Genomic DNA, 16,307 nt, shown 5'->3' on the forward strand with positions numbered 1-16,307 from the left:
ACCAGAGAAATCCCGGGAAGTCATCTGAAAGGGGGGTAAATGGTGTTTGCAAAAGGAGCGGATTGGGAATGATGAAGGGCATGCATGCACGTGGCTGATGGTGGCCAAGTTGGCTGTGGGTAATAGGACCTGAGACCTTTCCTGCCATTCTTTGTTGGCCTTGACTCTCTTATTAGCTTGAAATATACCTTTTAAGCCCAGTGCTTGTCTTGAGTATGGCAGGAGCTCAGGTGAAAGAGAGATGGGTAAGAAGCTGACTCTGGTTAAAGTCATTTTAAAGATACAAAGCAAGGAATGACAAAGTCATCACTGCAAGACTGTGTCCCCTTTGTGCAAAGATATTCTGCTTGCATATTTAGGTTTCATGCTTCACTGTGTGTTTGTATGGTGGAGATGAGATAAAGTTGCAGAAGGAACTTCGAATTGCCTGACTTTTGAAAGTTAAGTCAGCTGTGACTTTCCACTAATAAAGTATCTTCGTGGGCTAAATTTTCTTGCAGGTACATGTGTGTGTCTCTGTGTGATATATGTAGCTTGTATGTGTAGTGTGTGTGAGAGAGAGAGGGAGAGTTAATGTAAAGAGCATAAGTAGGCAACTGATTTATTGCAAGCAGTATATTTACCTGAGTGTATCATCACTGAAATTAACATAGATTTTAGAAGTGGAAAAATGCCCTGGTGTTTAGTGTCAGCTCCCTTCTCCTCCTTTTGCAGCACAAATCTGCCCTACAGAGTCATGATAGTTCCTGAGCACTGATTTGGACTTTGTCAAGGAAATAAAGCACAAAGTCACATGCTCAGATATCAAACTGAATGGCTGGCCTGCAGCAAGCTAGGTTGGCCAACCCAAAAAGAATGCATGTACATTACAGACCAATGGGACACTGGACTGTGTTTTCAGTCACAGGCACGGAAGCACTTCCTCCTCCTGCGTCCTCTTCTAAGATTCTCTGCCGTCTTGCTTGTGCCTGGCAAATCCCTGTCCTCATCAGCTAACACAAATGATCAAGAAATCCCTTTGAAGAAAGGAGCATGGCCCTTTCCAGTTTCCTTCCTTTTATAGCTATTTAAGCTATAGCTATTTATAGATTCTGACAGAATATGGTCCACTGGAGAAGGGAATGGCAAACCACTTCAGTATTCTTGCCTTGAGAACCCCGTGAACAGTATGAAAAGGCAAAATGATAAGATACTAAAAGGGGAATTCCCCGAGTCTGTAGGTTCCCAAAATGCTACTGGAGATCAGAGGAGAAATAACTTCAGAAAGAATGAAGGGATGGAGCCAAAGTAAAAACAACACCCAGTTGTGGATGTGACTGGATATAGAAGCAAGGTCCGATCCTGTAAAGAGCAATATTGCTTAGGAACCTGGAATATCAGGTCTATGAATCAAGGCAAATTGGAAGTGGTCAAACAGGAGATGGCAAGAGTGAACGTTGACACTCTAGGAGTCAGCGAACTAAAATGGACTGCAATGGGTGAATTTAACTCAGATGACCATTATATCTACTACTGTGGGCAGGAATTCCTTAGAAGAAATGGAGTAGCCATCATGGTCAACAAAAGAGTCCGAAATGCAGTACTTGGATGCAATCTCAAAAATGACAGAATGATCTCTGTTCGTTTCCAAGGCAAACCGTTCAATATCATAGTAATCCAAGTCTATGCCCTAACCAGTAACATGGAAGAAGCTGAAGTTGAACAGTTCTATGAAGACCTACAAGACCTTTTAGAACTAACACCCAAAAAAGATGTCCTTTTCATTACAGAGGACTGGAATGCAAAAGTAGGAAGGCAAGAAACACCTGGGGTAACAGGCAAATTTGGCCTTGGAATACGGAATGAAGCAGGACAAAGGCTAACAGAGTTTTGCCAAGAGAACGCACTGGTCATAGCAAACACCCTCTTCCAACAACACAAGAGAAGTCTCTGCACATGGAGATCACCAGATGGTCAACACCGAAATCAGATTGATTATATTCTTTGCAGCCAAAGATGGAGAAGCTCTATACAGTCAACAAAAACAAGAGTGGGAGCTGACTGTGACTCAGATCATGAACTCCTTATTGCCAAATTCAGACTTAAATTGAAGAAAGTAGGGAAGACTACTAGACCATTCAGGTATGACCTAAATCAAATCCCTTATGATTATACAGTGGAAATGAGAAATAGATTTAAGGGACTAGATATGATAGATAGAGTGCCTGATGACCTATGGACTGAGGTTCGTGACATTGTACAGGAGACAGGGATCAAGACTATCCCCATGGAAAATAAATGCAAAAAAGCAAAATGGCTGTCTGGAGAGGCCTTACAAATAGCTGTGAAAAGAAGAGAAGCAAAAAGCAAATGAGAAAAGGAAATAAGCATCTGAATGCAGAGTTCCAAAGAATAGCAAAGAGAGATAAGAAAGCCTTCCTCAGTGATCAATGCAAAGAAATAGAGGAAAACAACAGAATGGGAAAGACTAGAGATTTCTTCAAGAAAATTAGAGATACCAAGGGAACATTTCATGCAAAGATGGGCTCGATAAAGGACAGAAATGGTATGGACCTAACAGAAGCAGAAGATATTAAGAAGAGGTGGCAAGAATGCACAGAAGAACTGAACAAAAAAGATCTTCACGACCCAGATAATCACGATGATGTGATCATTTGTACCTAGAGCCAGACATCCTGGAATGTGAAGTCAAGTGGGCCTTAGAAAGCATCACTATGAACAAAGCTAGTAGAGTTGATGGAATTCCAGTTGAGCTATTTCAAATCCTGAAAGATGATGCTGTGAAAGTGCTATACTCAATATGCCAGCAAATTTGGAAAACTCAGCAGTGGCCACAGGACCGGAAAAGGTCAGTTTTCATTCCAATCCCAAAGAAAGGCAATGCCAAAGAATGCTCAAACTACCGCACAATTGCACTCATCTCACACGCTAGTAAAGTAATGCTCAAAATTCTCCAAGCCAGGCTTCAGCAGTACATGAACCATGAACTTCCAGATGTTCAAGCTGGGTTTAGAAAAGGCAGAGGAACCAGAGATCAAATTGCCAACATCCGCTGGATCATGGAGAAAGCAAGAGAGTTCCAGAAAAACATCTATTTCTGCTTTATTGACTATGCCAAAGCCTTTGACTGTGCAGATCCCAATAAACTGTAGAAGATTCTGAAAGAGATGGGAATACCAGACCACCTGACCTGCCTCTTGAGAAATCTGTATGCAGATCAGGAAACAACAGTTAGAACTGGACATGGAACAACAGAGTGGTTCCAAATAGGAAAAGGGGTACGTCAAGGCTGTATATTGTCACCCTGCTTATTTAACTTCTATGCAGAGTACATCATGAGAAATGTGGGGTTGGAAGAAGCACAAGCCTGAATCAAGATTGCCGGGAGAAATATCAATAACCTCAGATATGCAGATGACACCATTCTTATGGCAGAAAGTGAAGAGGAACTAAAAAGCTTGATGAAAGTGAAAGAAGAGAGCAAAAAAGTTGGCTTAAGGTTCAACATTCAGAAAACTAAGATCATGGCCCCATGATGGTCCCATCACTTTATGGCAAATAGATGGGGAAACAGTGGACACAGTGTCAGACTTTATTTTCTTAGGCTCCAAAATCACTGCAGATGATGATTGCAGCCATGAAATTAAAAGACGCTTACTCCTTGGAAGGAAAGTTTTGACCAACCTAGATAGCATATTGAAAAGCAGAGACATTACTTTGCCAACAAAGGTCCATCTAGTCAAGGCTATGGTTTTTCCTGTGGTCATGTATGGATGAGAGTTGGACTGTGAAGAAAGCTGAGTGCTGAAGAATTGATGCTTTTTAACTTTGTGTTGGAGAAGACTTTTGAGAGTCCCTTGGACTGCAAGGAGATCCAACCAGTCCATCCTAAAGGAGATCAGTCCTGAGTGTTCATTGGAAGGACTGATGCTGAAGCTAAAACTCCAATACTTTGGCCACCTCATGCGAAGAGTTGACTCATTGGAAAAGACCCTGATGCTGGCAGGAATTGAAGGCAGGAGTAGAAGGGGACGACAGAGGATGAGGTGGCTGGATGGCATCACTGACTCAATAGACATAAGTTTGAGTGAACTCCGGGAGTTGGTGATGGACAGGGAGGCCTGGCGTGCTGTGATTCATGTGGTGCAAAGTGTCGGACACAACTGAGCAACTGAACTGAACTGAGCTGATATATAGATTAAGGGAATTTCTTGGATGCACTTAATCTACTCTCTCCATGTGCCAATCCACACATGAACATAGCTGCATGAATTTGCTCCACAATTGTGTACAAAAACACCACATTGCTGTATGTTTCTGTATCTTGTTCAGTTTCTGTTTTCAGCCTTGTTGACTAGTGTAGCCGGCTACCCAGTTTCAGTCATTACTGGAGGCCTCTGTCCCTGATAGTGGCTCAAGGGTCCCATGGGATTCTGTGACTTAGAGAATTTGGGGAAAGACTTCCAATTCTGTAGGCCATTGTGGTCCTGCTGTGTGTTGTATTCTGTTGCAAGGGAGGAGGCCCATCTCCCATCTACTGGATGCGGCAGTAGGCATCATTCTTCACGTCAGTCAATCTCCTTGTTATCTCCAGTGCCCTTGGCCTACAGCGGCTCAAAGCAGGCTTTCCCTTCTGAGCCAGAGATTGAGGTCGGGCCTCAGCAGTGAGAGCGCTAAATCCTAGTCACTAGAGCCATTGTCAGTGACATGGTTCTGGCCCTTTGGCTTTGCAGAAAAGAATTCCCAGAAAGACAGGAAGTAGTGAAATGAGTAAAGTATTTATTAGGAAAAAATAAAATGCAGTATGTGTGGATAGACATAGAGGGGTACTCAGAGAGTCACACCCTCATGGTAGTTTAAACCACTTATCGGGACATTTCTTCGGGGTTTCCTTTGGCTAATCCTTTTGATTTGTCTGGTTCTGAATCTGTATTTGGTACATCTCAGGATCCTCCTATGTTGTTGTTGTTCAGCCGTGAAGTTGTGTCCGACTGTTTGCAACCCCGTGGACTGCAGCACAGCAGGCTTCCCTATCTTTCATTAGCTCTCAGAGCTTGCTCAAACTCAAGTCCATTAAGTCAGTGATGCTATCCAACCATCTCATCCTCTGCCACCCCTTTCTCCTCCTGCCCTCAATCTTTCCCAGCATCAGGGTCTTTTCCAAGGAGTCAGTTCTTGGCCAAAGTATTGGAGCTTCAGTTTCAGCATCAGTCCTTCCAATGAATATTCAGGACTGATTTCCTTTAGGATTGACTGGTTTGATCTCCTTGCTGTCCAGGGGACCCTCCAGAGTCTTCTCCAACACCAAATGTGTGCACACAAATCTCTCAGCCAGGGTGGATTCCAGCAACAAGGCCTATGGGTAGACTTAGCATCATTCTTCTTTTGACCTGCAAGGAATTTACTAGTCAAGAAAGGCTCCTTGACTTTGAGAATGACAAATACGTAGTCTCTTATCTGGGCACGGCCCAGCCTCCTTTCTCGATTACCCTGCTATTGATTTTTTGGAGTTTCTGTCCGTAAGGAATCAACTCCTAATGCTAACCTTGTTGGGGGAGGGGGCATCTACCCCCTGCCTCACTTGTACTCAGGCTCCAGCCTCCCTGACCATCCCACCAGACATCATGGACAATCAGGAGAATAGGGGAGGGCAGAGGCAGGCTCTGTAGCACCTCTCCAGTCTCTTTTAATTTCCAGGTCATTTTAACCATCTAAACTCAAAGCCACATCCATCTCTTTGGCTAGTAACAAATTCCAAAGCCTGGATAGTGGTTTTGCTTTTTTTCCCCCCTAAGTTTCTGGCAATTTCTGTTTTCAATTCCTAAATCTAATATTTCTGGGTGCCCTAAATGCAAAACTCAAGACTTTGTCTTATCTATAAGAAAGGGAGCTAAATTTGACTTAGTTTTCCTAGATCCTATTGCAGTGGCAGGAACAAGATATAAAGTCATATCTTAATAGAGTATTGCCACATACATACAAGAGGAACTTGTGGCAGGTGAAGGAAAACAGGAATTTTTTTGATCAGTGGAAAATGGGCAGACTTTTTTCTTTGTTTTTATTATTGGTGTTGTTTAGTGTTATAAAGTACAAGAGTTTTCTAAAGATTGATGTGACTGATAAATTGAGTCACCATCCAGAATTGACTGCTTATTTCTCTATCAAAGATCTGCCAACCTTGTTCCATTTAGGAATTCAGGTTAATTATTCTTCCATTCTGTTGGTATCATGCAGGATCATGTCTCTTGAATGCTTAAAGACACAAAATCATGATCTGATTGCTTAAGCCTCTTAACAAGGATGGAGAGGTATTTAGAAAAAGCCAAATGAGGAAGTTTTTCCCAGAGAGTTTTGTGAGAATGAAAATGAAGTATTTATAGTAATGATGTGTGTTTTGTGAATGAGTCCCTCTAGATTGCTAAGTTTATCCTTTGATCTGAAAACATGACAGTGATTGAAAAATCAATTAGCACATATACCATATGTCCAAACAGCCTAAAATAAAGACGAGGAGGGTGATTTTTAAATGTATTAGGAGCCACTAATCCATGAACGACCCCTCCCCAAATTAAGCAGGGTTAATTATAAGGTATGTATACTGTATTCACTTTCTATTGCTGCTGTAACAAATTACTGCAAATTTAATGGCTTACAACATTCATTCATTATCTTTCAGTTCCATAGAGCAGGAGTCATGGTACAGCATGCCTCAGCTGGGTCCTCCACTTTAAGTCTCGCAGAGACAAAATCAAGGTTGGGAGGGTTGTGTTCCTTTCTGCTTTCAAGCACATTCTGTTGTTGATCAAATCCAGTTCTTTGTGGCTGTAGGACTGTACTTCCTTGATGGCTGTCGGCTGGGGGCCATCCTAGGCTTTTTCTGCTCCTTCCATCCTGTTACCCTCTGCATCCTGGTGCCAGTCAAAGCCTTCACTTCTTCTCACACTTAGAATCCCTCTGACCTGGTCGTTTAGTGTGTCTCTTGTCTCTATCTAGAGGAAGTTCTCTACTTTTAAGGGCTCATATAAATGAATTGGCCTGCCCAGAAAATTCACATAATTTTCCTTGTAATGCATAGTTTAAGATGTAATCTTATGCTTTTTACAGAGAGGAAAATGAAAACTTATTTTGTAGATATATTTTCATATTTATTTCACTGTTTCAGGTCTTGGTTCTCTAGTTGTGGCCTGCAGGCTCTAGAGCTTGGATTCAGTTGCACGTGGGATCTTAGTTCCATGACCAGGGATTGAACCTTTGTCCCCTGCATTGGGAGGTGGATTCTTAATCACTGGACAACCAAGGAAGTCTCCACTCATTATGTTTTAGATATTAAATCAAACTACGTTTTCTAGGAATTTCCCTGGTGGTCCAGTGGCTAAAACTCCATGCTCCTAAGGAGGTGGCCTAGCTTTGATCCCTGGTCAAGGAACTAGATCCCATATGCCACAACTAAGGACCCTGCATGCTGCAATGAAGATCAAAGATCCTGTGAGCCACAGCTAAGACCCAGCATGGTCAAATAAATAAATATCTTTTAAAATTAAATAATCTTTTCCATTATTGTAGTTTTATCACATTAAAATCTCAGCTTTTCTTTATCATTTGGGGCCTCTTTAAGTAGTTTTAAGTTCTTAGAAGCCATACTCATATTTGCATATTAATTAATCTGTATTGGTGAGAATATGTATAAAAAACATATAACATGTATAATAAAAGAGCAAGAGACCAATAGGAAAACTAACTCTGGCTTTAATGAAGCTGTATTTCAGGCTGCTTGTGGTTATTAAACCACATATAAAGTGGTTGTCTTAGTTATTATACTCAGCAGGTACAGTTATTTTGTTATGAGATAGTTTCAATTTTGGTTTAAATAAAATTGATTTTCATGGACTACAGTTTAGTTCTGAATACCTGTGTATTATTCTGGATTATAATGCCTTTAGGAGGTAGTGGGTAAAGGAAATATCCAATTTGTCATAGATTAAAATGATGTGTGCTACCCAGGTCTGGTAACACACCTGAGTAGCTTAAAAAAAAAAAAAAAAGGAAGCAAACTTCAGAGTTAGGCAGAAGACGAAATGCTCCTTAGCAGCTGTGTGACCTCAGACAACTTGCTAATCCTCTCTGATACTCCCTATCTGCATGTGCATAATGGGGATATCAGTATAAAGCTGCAGGAAGAGGGCATTGATGAAGATTAAATGAGATTAATGAGAAATCCCTCACCACTTCTGGTATGCAGGCAGAGTTAAAAAATTATGGATTTCCTTTGCTTTGTCTCTCAGGGTCTCTAATATGCTGATATGTGAATCTCATCCTTGATAACTTATCTGAACCCAAGCCCTAATTTTGTGATGGAGGAGTCCATTTAGATTTAATATTCTTTAATATTCTTTCATATCTGGAGAAGGCAATGGCAACCCACTCCAGTACTCTTGCCTGGAAAGTCCCATGGACGGAGGAGCCTGGTGGGCTGCAGTCCATGGGGTTGCAAAGAGTCGGACACAACTAAGTGACTTACCGAGTTGGACATGACTGAGTGACTTCCCTTTCACTTTTCACTTACATGCATTGGAGAAGGAAATGGCAACCCACTCCAGTGTTCTTGCCTGGAGAATCCCAGGGATGGTGGAGCCCGGTGGGCTGCCGACTATGGGGTCACACAGAGTTGGACACGACTGAAGTGACTCAGCAGCAGCAGCAGCAGCATTCTTTCATATTGTCTTATTATGTTTAAAAAAAAATTCAGTTTTATCTTTCAGTTCAGTTCAGTTCAGTTCAGTTGCTCAGTTGTGTCTGACTCTTTGCAACCCTATGAATCGCAGCACGCCAGGCCTCCCTGTCCATCACCAACTCCCGGAGTTCACTCAGACTCACGTCCATTGAGTCAGTGATGCCATCCAGCCATCTCATCCTCTGTCGTCCCTTTCTTCTCCTGCCCTCAATCCCTCCCAGCATCAGAGTCTTTTCCAATGAGTCAACTCTTCGGATGAGATGGCCAAAGTACTGGAGTTTCAGCTTTAGCATCATTCCTTCCAAAGAAACCCGAGGGCTGTTCTCCTTCAGAATGGACTGGTTGGATCTCCTTGCAGTCCAAGGGACTCTCAAGAGTCTTCTCCAACACCACAGTTCAAAAGCATCAATTCTTCAGGGTCTACTAAAAGAAGTATTTTATGATCATTTGCTAATGCAATAATAAAAATGCTTTTTAAAAGGATTAGAAACTTGAAATTTCATTAGGGGGCCAGAAACAATAGAATTTTATTATTTACATTAGATTTGTCATTTCAATAAAATAGCAAATGTTCCTAGTTGAAAGGCCTTACTTACCACAAGAGCTTAAAGTTAATCATTCTTCTCAAGAGTAGTTAGAATATCCTTTGTGTTGCATGTTTTTTACTGGGATAAAAGAAAGTAGCTTTGATTGGTAATTTGAAGGCAGGGTCGCAGTCCCCTTGTGGTTCCTTTGGTTCCTTCTTTATTGAGCCGTCCAGATACCTCTGTCCATGGTGCTGACCTCCAGACTCGCTCCCCTTCAAGTATTTGATGGCCCGGGCTTGTTGTTTTTCATGCTGGGTGCCTAAGGAGCTTCCTTTGGTTTGTAGCTGCTGTTCTTCTCTGTTGAGTCTGTGTCATTTTGTGCTCTTCTGCAACTTCCCCAGTGCTTCAAGGGCCAGCTTGTTCCTGGTTGCTATTTTTTAAATGCGCTTATTCAGTGTTTTCATGCTGTGATTTAGAGTTTTTTGAGATGTTTCTTGGTCCAATTCACTCATGGTTGCTGGGATTTAAATCCATGCCAGTGGTATTCTCATTCCACAAATTTTTACTGCTCTCTTTCTATTTAAGAAAATCTCAGTCTTCCTTCTGTGTTTCTCCTTTACTCTCACATTACAACCATACTTACAACACTTCGGGGGTCAACCACAAGTCCAGGTTGTCACCTGCACCTCTGATTGATAGGCTGTAGATCCTAGGTTCTACAAACCTTGGATTCCTTGCAAACTTCCTCCTTGGATTCTATTAATTTTCTAGAGGAACTCAGCGAATCAGTATACCCAAGAGATTACTGGTTTATTAGAAAAGAACATAACTCAGAAACAGCCAGATGAAAGAGATGTCATATTGCAAGTTATTGGGGGAGGGCACATAGCTTCCGCACATTCTCCCAGCTCTTGTTCACCATCCCAGAAGCTCTCCTAACCTTGTCCTTTTGGAGTTTATTGAGACTTCTTTACAAAGTCATGATTAATTAAATCACTGGCTGTTGGCAGTTGATTCAACCTCCAGCCCCTCTCTCCTCTCCAGAGGTTAGGGAGTGGGACTACAAATTCTAACTCTGAAATCACGTGGTTGGGCCCACTGGCAATCAGTCCCCAACCTTAGATGATCTAGGGGCTTTCCAAAGCCACCTCATTAACATAATACAAGACACCTTTATCACTCCCCTCACTTAGGAAATTCCAAGAGTTTTAGGAGTCTGTACTAGAGACAAGAGATGTTCTACACAAGGAACAGGGATAAAGACTAGCTATATATTTCTTGTTATAAATCACAATACTGCACCTCCTAAGTATAGACTCTTGTCATGGGCACTCTAGAAAAATAAAAGGGGAATATGATTTGGCACCTGACTTCAAGAAGCTTTGAATCTGGTGAAAGGTGAGAGGAGGAGAGCAGTAAACAGATGCAGGAAAGCGAGGCAGACATAAGCTAGGTGTCACTGGAGAGGTGCCAGTAGTGGCTGTGTGAGCTTGCAGCAGTGACTCAACTCTGGCCACACAGAGGAAGCACCTGGGGAGCTTTTAGACATCTTGGTGCACACTGTCACTCCCAGACATATTCAGAAGCTCCAGGGATGAAGGTCAAACATCAGCATTTTAAAGTCCCAGGGGGATTCCAGTGTGTGGATACAGTTGAGAACCACCAGCCTGAAAATGACTCTGATACATTCTGGCTCTGTGACAGGGTAACAGCAAAGTCTTGCTTTCCTTTATTTTTATTTGATTTAATGCACCTCATGCTCCATATTGGATTTTGACAAGTACCTGCTTCAATGTTGATAAGACCTTGTATACTTAGTATATACTCAATAAACACTTACCTGTTGATAGATGAATACCCACTTGTTTTAACGCTCCCCACTCCCTTAAACAACATTTATTGAGCACCTAATATATTTGGAGATTGTCATTTAGTTGCTCAGTCATGTCCGACTCTTTGTGATCCCATGGACTGTAGCCCACCAGGCTTCTCTGTCCATGGGATTTCCCAGGCAAGAATGCTGGAGCGGGTGGTCATTTCTCTCTCCAATATTTGCGGATAGAGCAGTACTCACTGGTGGGGACAGAACAGTAAGTGCAACCATCCCTGCCTGGATGTGCTGTTTCCCACATGATGCCATCTTCTCCATCAGAACCATTCTGGGAGCTTGTAACAGAACAGGCTCTTAGATGCTTCCTCAGCTTGTTACAGAGTTTCTGGTCATGAAGTCCAGGGACACTTTTTGTTCACAAAGTGCCCAGATGATTCTGTATACACGAGAGTTTGAAAGGCCCTACAAAGACAATGCAGGACAGGTCAGGGCAAGGTGTGCTACGGTGCCCCCTACAGAGAGACTGACGTTCAGGGAGCCCGGAAAGGGTGTTGGGAGAGGGTGGCCTCTGAGCTGGGTCTTAGGAATGATTATTGACTTATTCACAGGAAAGGGGAAGGAGAGCATTTCAGGAAAAGGCAAGCTCCTGGTCATGTCTCAGAGACGAGAATGAACACAGCACATGGCAGAGACCGGAGGCCAACTGTGAGGAGCCATTTGTAATTTTGAGTTAATTAACCTCTATCGATCCCCACAATGTTCTGAGCAGTGCATGCAAGGAGTATAAAACTGCTCAAGGAACACGGTGTCCCTGGGTCTGGCTCTGAGCTCTTATTTGGTTTGGCAGAGCGATGCCTGATCACTGCCAAGCTCTGGAAGTCTCCCAAGACCCAGATTCACGAGGTTATAAAGCCACCCCTGGGGTGACCGAGTATCTGCAGGAAGGGCACAGAGCTCTGGCTGGTGCCACCAGGGCCACCGCTTCCTGATGCGTCTCTTCTGGAGGCTCTGAAAGAGGCAGAGTCTGGTCTGGGAAGTTGGCTGACAATATGAGGTCAAGGCTGGTGATCCGGTGAAATTGGTGGTTTGGTTTTATTACACTGTGAATGCCAGGCTATAAACATTATGAGTAAAATAGGCTTTGGAAACCTAACATGGAATTCTAACCACTGTTTATAACTTCTCCTCTAAGAGAAAGAATAAACCATGGTCCAAAAACTAAATTATTTTTGAGTAACAATAGCTATTTACTGGGCTTCCCAGGTGGTGCTAGTGGTAAAGAACCTGCCTGCCAGTGTAGGAGACATAAGAGACATGTTTGATCCCTGGGTTGGGAAGATCCCCTGGAGAAGGAAATGGCAACCAACTCCAGTATTCTTGCTTGGAGAATCCTCTGGACAGAGGAGCCTGGCAGGCTACAGTCCATGGGGTTGTAAAGAGTCAGACATACCTGGAGCGACTTAGCACGCACTCCCAGCTATTTATTGATGACTTAGTAGGCACCAGGCCTCCAATGGCCTGAGCTTTACACTTTCTTTTTACTACTGCTTGTCTGTGTCTCTCCCTAGCCCTCTCAGAGATGTGGTATTATTCCATTTGCTTTACCGATCATGGAGCTTGTGAGTGACAGAGTTGGGATTTGAATCCAGATATGTGTAGCTATTAGAAACTGAGTGTGTAACAACCGTGCCAGGCTACTTTTGGAATATGATTTTGTATAAATTGGTGGTTTCCTTTACCTTCTTATTTTACATACACACCCCACAGTGTCTGTTGAGACCTTGATGAATAGTTAACCAGAAAACAGCATGAAAAGAAATAAAATGCCCCAGAATTAGCAGGAAGAAAAATACTGCTTTATTTCTTTGATCCTTCTATTGGGTTGGCCACAAAGTTCGTTAAGGTGTTATGGACAAACCCGAACGAACTATTTGGCCAACCTGACACATTTCTCACAGTTTGAAACCAAAATCCTTCCTCCGAAGTGCTTTTGCTAAGGAATGCCTGATAAAGGGGTTAGAAATGTAGCATCACTCAATTTGGCAGGAATCGCAGATAAAATGGAATGTCAGATCCTCTGTTTCAAGGGCTGTTTTCAGATACAGTGGCTCTAAGATGGTTCTCATTCTTTGAAACAGAATTTAGAAGAGTAGGATGAATTCAACTGAATTATGAAAACAGGTGCTGTGATCTGCGAAGTATAGTCCTCGATCATCCTTTCCCCCCAATACCTAGATAATTAGCTGGAGCTTGAGTCATGATTTACACGTAGCCATCTGATTATTTGCAACACCTGCAGGGGAAAGTACATTGTCACTTCTGTCAATTCTGTTTGTAGGGATCATCTCTACAGGTGAAAAAAAGAGGCCACTTTGGTGAGGATGTATACCTGAAATATATTAATACAAAAGGGGAAAATTGCAGAAACAAAATTTCTTCACAGTGATCTGAAGTTTCAGTAATATTCAAATATTAAATGTTTGCTCTTGTTTATTCAAAACTTTAATTAGTGGCACATTTACAATTTTCTGCTTAGTTTGACATTTAATCTAATGGTTTTATGTTTATTTATTGCATGGTCTAAATATGGTTTCACTTTCTAAACTGTGGCTAATCTTTATAGTCATTTGATATGATTTAATTGTATCATGCTATTTAAATAATGAGTGCCTTCTCTGTACCAAGTATTTGTAATCTTTTTGTACATGTGGTAACTTCAGGTACCAAAGAGTTAACCAAGTTTTGCATAGTTATTAGACATTTCAAAATATTTATAGTGAAGATATGAATTTACATGACCTCTGAGTAAAAAGAAATTAATTGAGCTCATGCTGTGAAACTAAATAAATCAGTGGGAAGAAAAATTGTAGGCTTTAGTAGCGGAAGTAATTAGATCAAAGGCTTCTTCTGCATTGTACTAAGTTGCCTCTGTTTGTTTCTGAATGGCTGCTAATGTTTAAATTTCTGAGCTGCCAGGTTTTTACTATTTTGCCAACAACATTTTCTCTACTTCAAGGATTACTGGAAAACTAATCAGATGCAGTAATTGATTTAACAACAGAATGATTCAGTAGTTGCTGTCTTCTGTAAAATCTTCCTTCTTCAGTTTTAAGGTAAATTATCAATTTATGGGTCTTCACAGAAAAGCATTTATTTCTCTTTGCTCCGTTAAAAAGGAGAGTTCTTTGCACTCAAATTTGCTTGGAGGTAAAATGTTCCACCTGTGAATCCCTTTCGGGGACGTGAATACGTTTTTGACAATCAAGTCTCAGATGACAGTCCTGTATGAGAATCACAGGGCAGTTTGAAATTGTGTGTAATCAAATGATGCGGTCTTGACAGAAGATGGCCTTGTCCAGAGCTGACTGAGAAAAGTCAGTTGCAGATGTTGTGTGCTTGTCTGTCACTGTAATAAAGGGTCCAGGGTTTTGCTTTCTAGAACTGTTGCTCTGCCTGACCTACTTAGCGAAAGTCCCCAGTCTTCTGATGGGCATGACATGCAGATTTACCCTACAGGAACGAGTAATATCCCTAAATACATGTATGTAGTTACAAATATATGTATGTATGCTTAATGACAGAGGAAGTACCAGACATGGAAACTGCAGATTAGTTGAGGTCTATCCCGATGGGGCTTTTCCAATAAACCTACATCGTTGGAAATGCCTCGTAGAGTAAGTATGTGGTTTCCTTTACTCATAGAACTGCCTGTTCCATCTCTGGGAAAGAACTACAAGACACAGTTGCCAAGAAAACTATGAACAACCTAACAAACTTTTTTTTTTTTTGAATCTTAGGTATTGACATATCCCAACAATCTGTACTGTTCTAGGATGTGATAGCTTAGGGGTGAATATGATTTGCACTTAATACATTTTTAGAGGGTGTCAAATTCAGAACCAGGCAGTTCTGTCTGTAGACCCTAAACATGGTCCTAAAGTAAATTGCTTGAGGAAATTGAATCCCAGAGATTACAGATGGGGAATATCAAAGTGTGTCTGTATTCCATTGGAGAGCAAAGAAGCCTGACTGACTGACTGGACTGACTGACTGACACGGTAGCTGTGGATTGTGCCAAATGTCTTTTGGAAAGGGCTGTTGTACGTATCTTGAATATTATGACTTTGTAGGAACTGAGGTGATTGGCAGTGGAAAGAATGAGGTCATGTGAAATCCCTTAAAAATGTATTGACTTAAATCAGGCCTGTGTTATACATTTAAAAAACAAACAAAAACCAAAACTCTTTGTGCAGAAAAAGCAGATTTCATGTGAAGGCTGGACAGCTCCTCAAGTGCTCAGAGGTATTGAGTATGGCACAGGGTTTCAGTGGCGAAGTGGAATGGGGTGGGCAGGAGACACCAGTCTGTAGAGCCATGAGCTGGTTGCTCCACTTCCAGAACTTGTCTTCTCTGCTGATTCTTGGATAACTGGCTGCTTCCCTCCAAACAGCTGGGGACGCTCTTGATTTCTGCACGCCACCACTGTTGCCCAGCTGTCTGCCCAGCTGCTTTTCCAAATTCTCACTTGTGCTCTTAAGGGATTTTTATTATAATTTATTGTTATTTTTGGCTGTTCTGGGTTTTCACTGTGGTGTGCAGGCTTAGTTGCCCCATATGTGGGATCTTGGTTCCCTAACCAGGGATCAAGCCTGTATCCCCTGCACTGGAAAGCAGATTCTTAACCCCTGGACCACCAGGAAAGTCTTGAATTTTTATTACAAGTGCAATATGTGTATTTATAATAAAATTTGAATTAGAGATGATCATATAGAAAATAAATATCTCCTCCCCTAACCAGATTCTCAGTGTCCAATATTCTTTTTTAGTTCTTCTTGTGGTTACCTCTCTAATCATCCCAGACAATGTGCTGATGCTTCCCCCTCTTGAATTATCATTGTATACTAGACTGTTTGAGTAACATATATTCATTCCCTGCCATGAAAGATAAGGACTTTAGCATGCTTGTGCTATTTCTAAAGACTTTACTCTTATTAATGATCCATTTATTAATTGCTTTTGTAACTCTAAATAATAATGTAAATCTTTTCCTTAACACATCACCTTAGGCACTATATCTAGACTCCTCGGTACATCTATAAAATGGGGATAACTATAATACCTACATTATAAGGCGGTTATAAGAATTAAGTGACAGGATCCTTTGAAACTGTTTAGGAAGGGCTTCCCAGGTGGCTCAGTGGGTAAAGAGTCCACCTGC

The 16,307-nt window shown here is 41.7% G+C and overlaps 1 protein-coding gene and 1 non-coding gene across 2 annotated transcripts in view; both read left to right on the forward strand.

Annotated features, from left to right (window-relative positions):
* KIAA1217 (KIAA1217 ortholog) overlaps positions 1 to 16,307 on the forward strand; it is an 815,860-nt gene that overhangs the window by 121,139 nt on the left and 678,414 nt on the right. The window lies entirely within an intron of this gene.
* Positions 14,702 to 14,832, forward strand: LOC114117654 (small nucleolar RNA SNORA18). The gene has a single exon (XR_003591319.1). It is a non-coding gene; the product is annotated as a small nucleolar RNA SNORA18 (small nucleolar RNA).

The sequence above is a fragment of the Ovis aries genome, chromosome 13, assembly GCF_016772045.2.
Source record: "Ovis aries strain OAR_USU_Benz2616 breed Rambouillet chromosome 13, ARS-UI_Ramb_v3.0, whole genome shotgun sequence".
Lineage (NCBI taxonomy): Eukaryota > Metazoa > Chordata > Mammalia > Artiodactyla > Bovidae > Ovis > Ovis aries.